The sequence below is a fragment of the Protopterus annectens genome, chromosome 6.part0 (assembly GCF_019279795.1).
Source record: "Protopterus annectens isolate FY-2018-M chromosome 6.part0, PAN1.0, whole genome shotgun sequence".
NCBI classification, from domain to species: Eukaryota; Metazoa; Chordata; order Ceratodontiformes; family Protopteridae; genus Protopterus; species Protopterus annectens.
The window spans coordinates 1,318,580,940-1,318,588,367 of NC_056737.1; positions in this window are offsets into that span (position 1 = coordinate 1,318,580,940).

Genomic DNA, 7,428 nt, shown 5'->3' on the forward strand with positions numbered 1-7,428 from the left:
CACATGTTGATTTCCTTAAATGGAATAATAAGAGCTATGTGTTTACTGAACCCATAAAAGTAAATATTTCCAAAAACTAGAATTATGACAATACAGCTTTCCAATATATCTGTATCTTTGGATAATTTAAAGAACATAATGAACAATACTAAAATTCTCAAAGAGTGACTGGAAAAAAGAAATAAAAATATTCTGTATAATGAGGCATTAAGCATCATTGCAAAAGATAAACTACTTAGTTTGGCTGAAAAGACCAAGAAAGACACTGCTCACAATTGCTGGGATATCTTTATTGGTTGGTCAAAATCAGGAAAAAATCTGTTAAATTGGTTGATACATTCTGTATTAGTAGTGTTAAGCATTATAGTCATACTATCTGGAATTGCTACCTAAGTTGTTATTTGCGAAAAACGTATATAGAGTTCAACAAATCATGATGGTTAACCTAAATAAACTGGAAAAAGTTGCAATGTGTACAGTTAAAAAATTAAAAATAAACAGTCATTTCCCACTTTTTAAATAAAAGTGGGAATTGTGAAAGTAAAGAACAGGTTAAAATAGATTTATGTGGATTTTTCTGAAAAAGCAAAATAAATGTTCTGCATTTCAGTGTGCACTCAGTCTGAACTCAGTTACCTAACTTGGCAAAACTATATAGTTTGGCATTCATTGTTAATAAGAAAACCATGCAGCTTGTGTAAAATTATTATCTACAAGCAGGTGAAGACGAACTCTTGTATGCAGCTGTGTCTCATCAACATGATAAGCAAGATAGGCCAAGGATGAAAGGAGTTATCCTTCAGGAACAGAATATTTAAAATATGGAAAACAAACTGTCAGTAGTCCAGCTTCAAAGGAAAGACATTATTCTGGCAAGTTCTTTAAACTGCTAATGCAGGCAGAAAAGACACTATAATGATTGGGACTTTTTCTTTTGTATCAGAGACTTTGATTTTTCTATTCTTACAGACCTGATGCTGTAAGCTGAAGTATGGTTTTGATGTATATACCTTTCATTGTTAAGCTAGATGTAAACCTCGTGTGCAGTAAATGAATGTTGTAACAGCAGAGCTGTCTCAGTGTTTTCACTGAGTAAAGGTACAGACTACCTGAAAAGTGTAGTTTAACAGTGGTATTAATGTACAGAGTAATGTTTCAGACTTCAGGAATGAGACAGTAATATTAAGGGCAAAGATGAAAAAAGGAAGCCATGCTTACTTCTAAACATGGAAAACTATTTCCCATTTAATCATAAGATACTTTGGAAACCTCTATTTGAAACTGGCATGATGATACATTTGGTATCTAAAACAATCCTAAAATCATTTATTCTGAGTTGCTCAACTGCAGGCTTTGTAGTCACTACATTGTTATACTCTTGGAGATCAGCTATTGGACCAGTACACTGTTCACAGCAAATTATATTTATTTTGTTACTTTGACGCAGCCCACACAACTAAGTCTTGAATTTATTTCACTTCCAACAAACAGAAATATGTTCATCTGCACTAGTTCACAACACAAAACTCAAACTAGCAGTCAGTCTTGCTTTACATAGCTATTAAAGATTATTTATTTTTTTATTTATTTAACATTTGTTGACCATGAAACTCTGACTAGGGACAAAGACTATTTTCAGTGGAGGCCCGAACAGAAACACTCCAGATGCATGTCTTTGGACATGTCATGATTTAGTAAATTCCTGGCATCACAATTTAATGAGTGGTATACTGCCTGGCTGCTACTTGTTTATATGAGTATCTCTAGAACAAATGCTATTCTTGTATGCTGACCTGATATGAATGACATCAGACACACTGCCACCAAATTTTGGAGTGCTTTCATGGTCAATCTGGTTATTTGGTACAGTAGAAAAAAACACCTTGAGTTATACTTGGATTACTATGTCATAAAGCAGAAAATCTAAATGTCATTACATCCAGACTTCAGGAGCACTAAATGTGATGATGACAAGAATTTAATTCATGGCAATATTTATTTTTGTCTTTGGTATGTCACCACTTGTTCAGTGAATATGTAAGACTTACCAGTAACATTTTTATTGACACTACACTATGATACGGAAAGGTACTTTATACAAGAACTATCAGCTTTATTTCTGTAATTTAAAACTGAACACCAAAGGAGTAACTTACACTTCATATAATACTGAGGGGAAGTTATATATACAAAACATTTAAAGTTAATGGCTAGGAATTAGAAAAATCACTTAAGTGCTTAAGTGAAGGCAAAATGGCAAAGTCAAAGTAATGCAATGTGGCCTGGGGCTGTATAATATACCAGGAGGAGTAATGCTGTATGATACGGGTAAACTAATAAGGTACTTCACAAGTGAAAATCCCACTGACTGCATGATAACCGGCACTGTACGACATAGGTCACCTGACCTAAAGAGCTGACTGGTATGCAGGTAGTATGCAAGTGACAAGGTGTGCTCACCCATGCACTGCAACACTATTAGCATAGCTGACAGCCCTGATAAAGGGCTGCACAACAATGTCCCTAGTAATTTTTACCTATAAATGGGAAGGAACTGGATGTATGGGATAGTCATGAAGGGGGAACATGCAGAAGGGCAACAGCAAGAAATGACTGGGATGGAGGTGGGGAAGAAAAGGTATTCTTGTTTGTAGGGGACAGAGGTCCAATTTCTGTTCTTCCTACAAAAGTATTAGGGGAAAGTAGCAAGTGGAAGGTGTGGGCAGGAAAGCAGGAGCAGAAAAATAAACAAAAGACAGACAAAGACCAATAGGGAGATAATGATGCAAATGGGGAGGGGCACAGAGAAAGATAGACAATTGGGGATGGGGAGGACTGTCCTCAAACTTGATAGGGAAGTGAAACACAAGAAAAGGGAACACAATAATGGGGCATGTAGTGGGTGTGCTGCACCCAGCCAAAGGTCAGTGACCAATGTGACTGTTACGGTTGGGTCTAGCCACTAGTGGTGCAATGGCAGCAGTGTGACTTTACCAGTCACACCATTACATGCTCCAGATGGCCAAAGCAAGTGTCCAGCCACCAGTTCACCAAAGCTGTCATCAATCCTTCCAAATCTTGCTGGGTGACATATTATAATTGTGGTGCACTTTAATGAGGATACTACACACTTCACTAGAGGCAGACCACCAGTGAACTTTATACATTGTCTCTCACTTGGCGACATAAGTTACTCTGCATACAGGCTGACCTGGAGACAGCAGGAGACCCAGCAGGTACTGGCAAAGCAGATGGTCAGTGAGGTGACCACTCCTGCATGACATTCACAGCCGAAGTGGACAATACATAAAACATGAATATAAGTGGAGAGAAACAATCTAAGAATATGGTATACGAAAAACAGAAATAAAGGGGGCAAAATAAAAAAAAAAAACAATCGCCACTAATGTATACTGCACTATAGAGGAGTAAAAGGCTGTTAATTATGCAATGGCAAAAACATACATCTGCTATACCAAAGTGGAGTACATCAGTCAGTGTGCCACATGGTGCAGGATTACATACTACCTCACTTGTCCCCTTGTGTGCATGAGTAGTGCAAACATTGTAAACAGTGACTGCAGGGGCCACAGAAGCTGGCAAAAATGCCATGTGTTGTGCCCAAGGGGACTGTAATCATGTGGCACAGGATAGGACCCTTTATGACAGCATGATGATTGTGATTTGGGGACTCAAAAGACACTGAAGACATATACACATACCATCTACATGGGCCACAGACACCAGGTGATGACACAGTAACATGATATAAGACAGGGACCATTAAATGATGAATGGCAGCCTGTCATATGCATACCCACTGAATGTCTGACATAACTGGCACTGGCAGGGGACTTAGAATGGATAGTGGAAGAATGATGCTGGGAAAACAGATTGGTGTGCCATGTATGAATACCAGGGTACAACTATGATCACTACAATATAAGGAGGTAAATACTCAAATATGCCATAAAGGTTGATGCCAGGATGGCTGTGGAACATCCTCCATCACACCAGCTGTCAATTACCATGCCACCGGTGGTGCTTCTCAGAATTACGGTAAGTGGAAGAATATCTGTGTGCGTCAGTAGGCACATAACAGTAGTCTACACTGTTTAAACTAAGTAGCAGCACTGCAAAAATATGTAATGCTTCAAATATGTAAGCTATATACAGTTATAACATCTGTGATATATACATATCCCTGCACCTAGGCAGGGTTTCCATACACCTCTGATATATCTGCTTATTATCCTCAAGCTCACCAGGAGTAGGAAAACATAAAAGGAAAGATGACCATGAATCACATATCCAACATATGGCTAGCAGTTATGCCTAAATCACAAATAACCTTCTGTAACAACCATGTACTTTAAAATTCTTGTATAGGCTCCCTAATCTCCTCTTTTCCTTTGCTGAGAAGGTCAGGTTGGCAACTCTTCAGGTCATTGTACCTTGGTCAGCACTGCTAACCAGTGCAGGTGATTTCTGTGGCATCACTCACTACCCTGGCAAGTTATTTCCAAGCATCCGCTTTGAAATGGGGATCCTCAATAAGAGATCCCAAGAAGGCACTCTGTGGTTCCTACGTAGGAAGTATCAAAAGATCTTAGTTTCCTTTATGCACCTCAGCATCCCCAGTCAATAAACCCAGAAGCCTTAGCCATCTTACAGGTTGCAGTTTTCAGGAAACTGGTAGCAGAAGCACATTAATACATACTGCAGGTACCATCAATGGGCAGCAGAGCAATGCCACAGTGCCAAACACAAGTAAAACTTGAGCATGCATTAATATAATGCCAAGGCAATTTTTGGGGTGTGAAAGACCCACTGGTTTACATGTATGTACCTCATACAAATCATATCCCCGTCTACAGTTGCACTATAGGGCTTTTAAGGCCTGCAAAGCTAATTAGTACACCCAACATCTACAGGGGTCACTGATTTTCCCACAAATGCACAATGTACTTTTTTCATCAATTATGCATGTTTATAAGTGATTTGCAGTCTCTGTCTGTTTTGTTTTGTGGATTCAAAACAAAATAAAGCATCTTAGTTGATTCAGAAAGATTTCTCCTTGTCTTATTAACATAACAGTCAAGCTATAAACCCCCAAACTGCACAATAAAATAGCAGTGGGTACTGCAGGGCTTACTTGCACTATGGAAATTTGCTGAAGAGCAAAATAAGAATACTCGATGTACAGGAATTCTCTACAGAAAGGAAGGGCAAAGCTACAGGTGTTATGGTAAATCAAAGGACACTCCCATGGACAGAATGCCTGATTAACTGTATTACTATTTTTCTAGTGCTGGAGGAAGATGCTCCTCCTCTACCTGCTGACAGGGGTGGGGTCCAGAGGAAGGTTTGTGATTTACATCTGCAGTACCTTACCACAGTGCTTTATAGATTACAGAATATTATAAATACATAATGGGGTCAAAGATACAGGCCATATGCAGATGTCAGGAGTGACTGCCTAAAAGTTTTCATTTTTTTTGGGGGGGGGTTCCACGTTCACCTGTTCCCTTGCACACAGATGTGTAATGGCCACAGGATGTACTTGAAAGGTGGATGCCTGGGATTGGGCTTGATTGGGCTTGATGTGCAAGCAGCATTAACCCACATATGCAGTGGCTGCGGAGCTGGGTTAGCTGAACTAAGACCTCTGATATGTAGCACTAACAGGATGGTCCATGTTACAATGCATACTCTTATATTTGTATCACATATAGAACACAGTGGACAATGTGATCTGGGATCAGAATGCAGGTTGACTGTTGTGTGAGCTGATGTACACAGATGGAGCATCAGATAGCCATACTTTACAGGGCGAAGGTATGCACAGGCTGCTGACAACACACATGCCTCTACATGGTCCAGCCCTATCCTGCACTACAGGGTCACTAGGAGGATATGTCTTGTGAGAATATGTTATGATAGGGGTGCACCTAATGGTGGCAGAGATGTTACTTGTGTGTATGCACAACACAAAAGGTGCTGCATATACAAGTGTACAAGTATACAAGTACTCACCCACCAAGCTAAGTCCACATTTACAGGTTGACATGCCACCAAAATGATGGAAATTCATAAAGAAGTTCTCTCAGACAGAGACACAGGTCCTCCATAAGCACATAGAGCAGATACTACTGACAGATAAAAGCAACCATGCATTCTGTGATTGTGTGGCATGAGCTGGTGGTGGACACTAATGTTTTAGTTATCCACAACATGGCAGTCTATCAGATCTGGTAAAGGGTCACCAAAATGATCTTGCATGCTCATCAGAAGGCCCATTCCACTTCATAGGAGAAAATGGCCACGGGTAGGGGTCTGCTATCACAGACCACCCTGACTAACAAGGAGGAGTTCCTTTTGTCTTTGTATGGAGAGTACAAATGGACACTAATACCTGGCAGAGGCCTGGATGTTGGAGCCAAGTGGGATATGCATTCCTGCATTTCTGCTGGTGATGCACTAAGCTGGTATTACTTTATGTAAGTAACATGGTTTAGCTGTACACACAGATATGCTCTACAATGTCTTCTTCTCTACAGACACATCTGTGATGCAGGCATACCACACAAGGTGTATGTCTTTACATTTTTTGCATAGTAGTAATGTGTAAAGTGTGGATATCACTGGATGTTGAGAATGCCACATATTTATGTCACACATGGATGTTTATCTCGCTCCTTTATAGGTCCTGTGTTTATAGGGTCCTCTGCCATGAAAAAGGGTACAGTTGATGTCAGGATGTCAGTGCTGCACTGGACACTGATCTATCATTATATTTATTTATCTATCCTTTGTTGACCTTATTAGTCCCACTAGGCTAGTACCCTCTTTTCAGGGGAAATTTGAGGTGGTACTTATATTACGAGGGGAAATTTGGCCAGGGCATCGGGAAACTTCCCCTACTCTTACTGACAGGTGCCATGGGATCATTTATATCCATTTAAGCTACCACTGCCTCAAGCAGAAGGAGCCTCGGTTTAACATGTCATCTGAAGGATGGTTGGAAAAGGTGAATTTATGTTAGCACAATGCCACTGCCAGCAACAAACTATCACACATATCCAGTATCATAACTCTACTGCTTTAGGAGCCCACCCTCACCTCACCCCATGGAAGGATAGGTCATGCTCAGCACAGTTTCTCAAGTGATATGGTTGTCTCCCGCCAAAACAACTTCAGTGGGTAATGGCACACCCACACAATGTAGGGGCAGGATTCGGGACAGGTGGGCCAGTGGCTGTCACAGCCATGCCTTCCAGTTGTCTCCTGAGGTGGCTGCCACAAAAGGCATTACTCAGTGTGTGTGCAGGAAGGTAATACAGGCACAGGCAGATGCCATAACTGCCATGGCAGAGATAGCAGGTGGTCTGTGTGACGATACATGAGGACTTTCTGAACATGACTCAC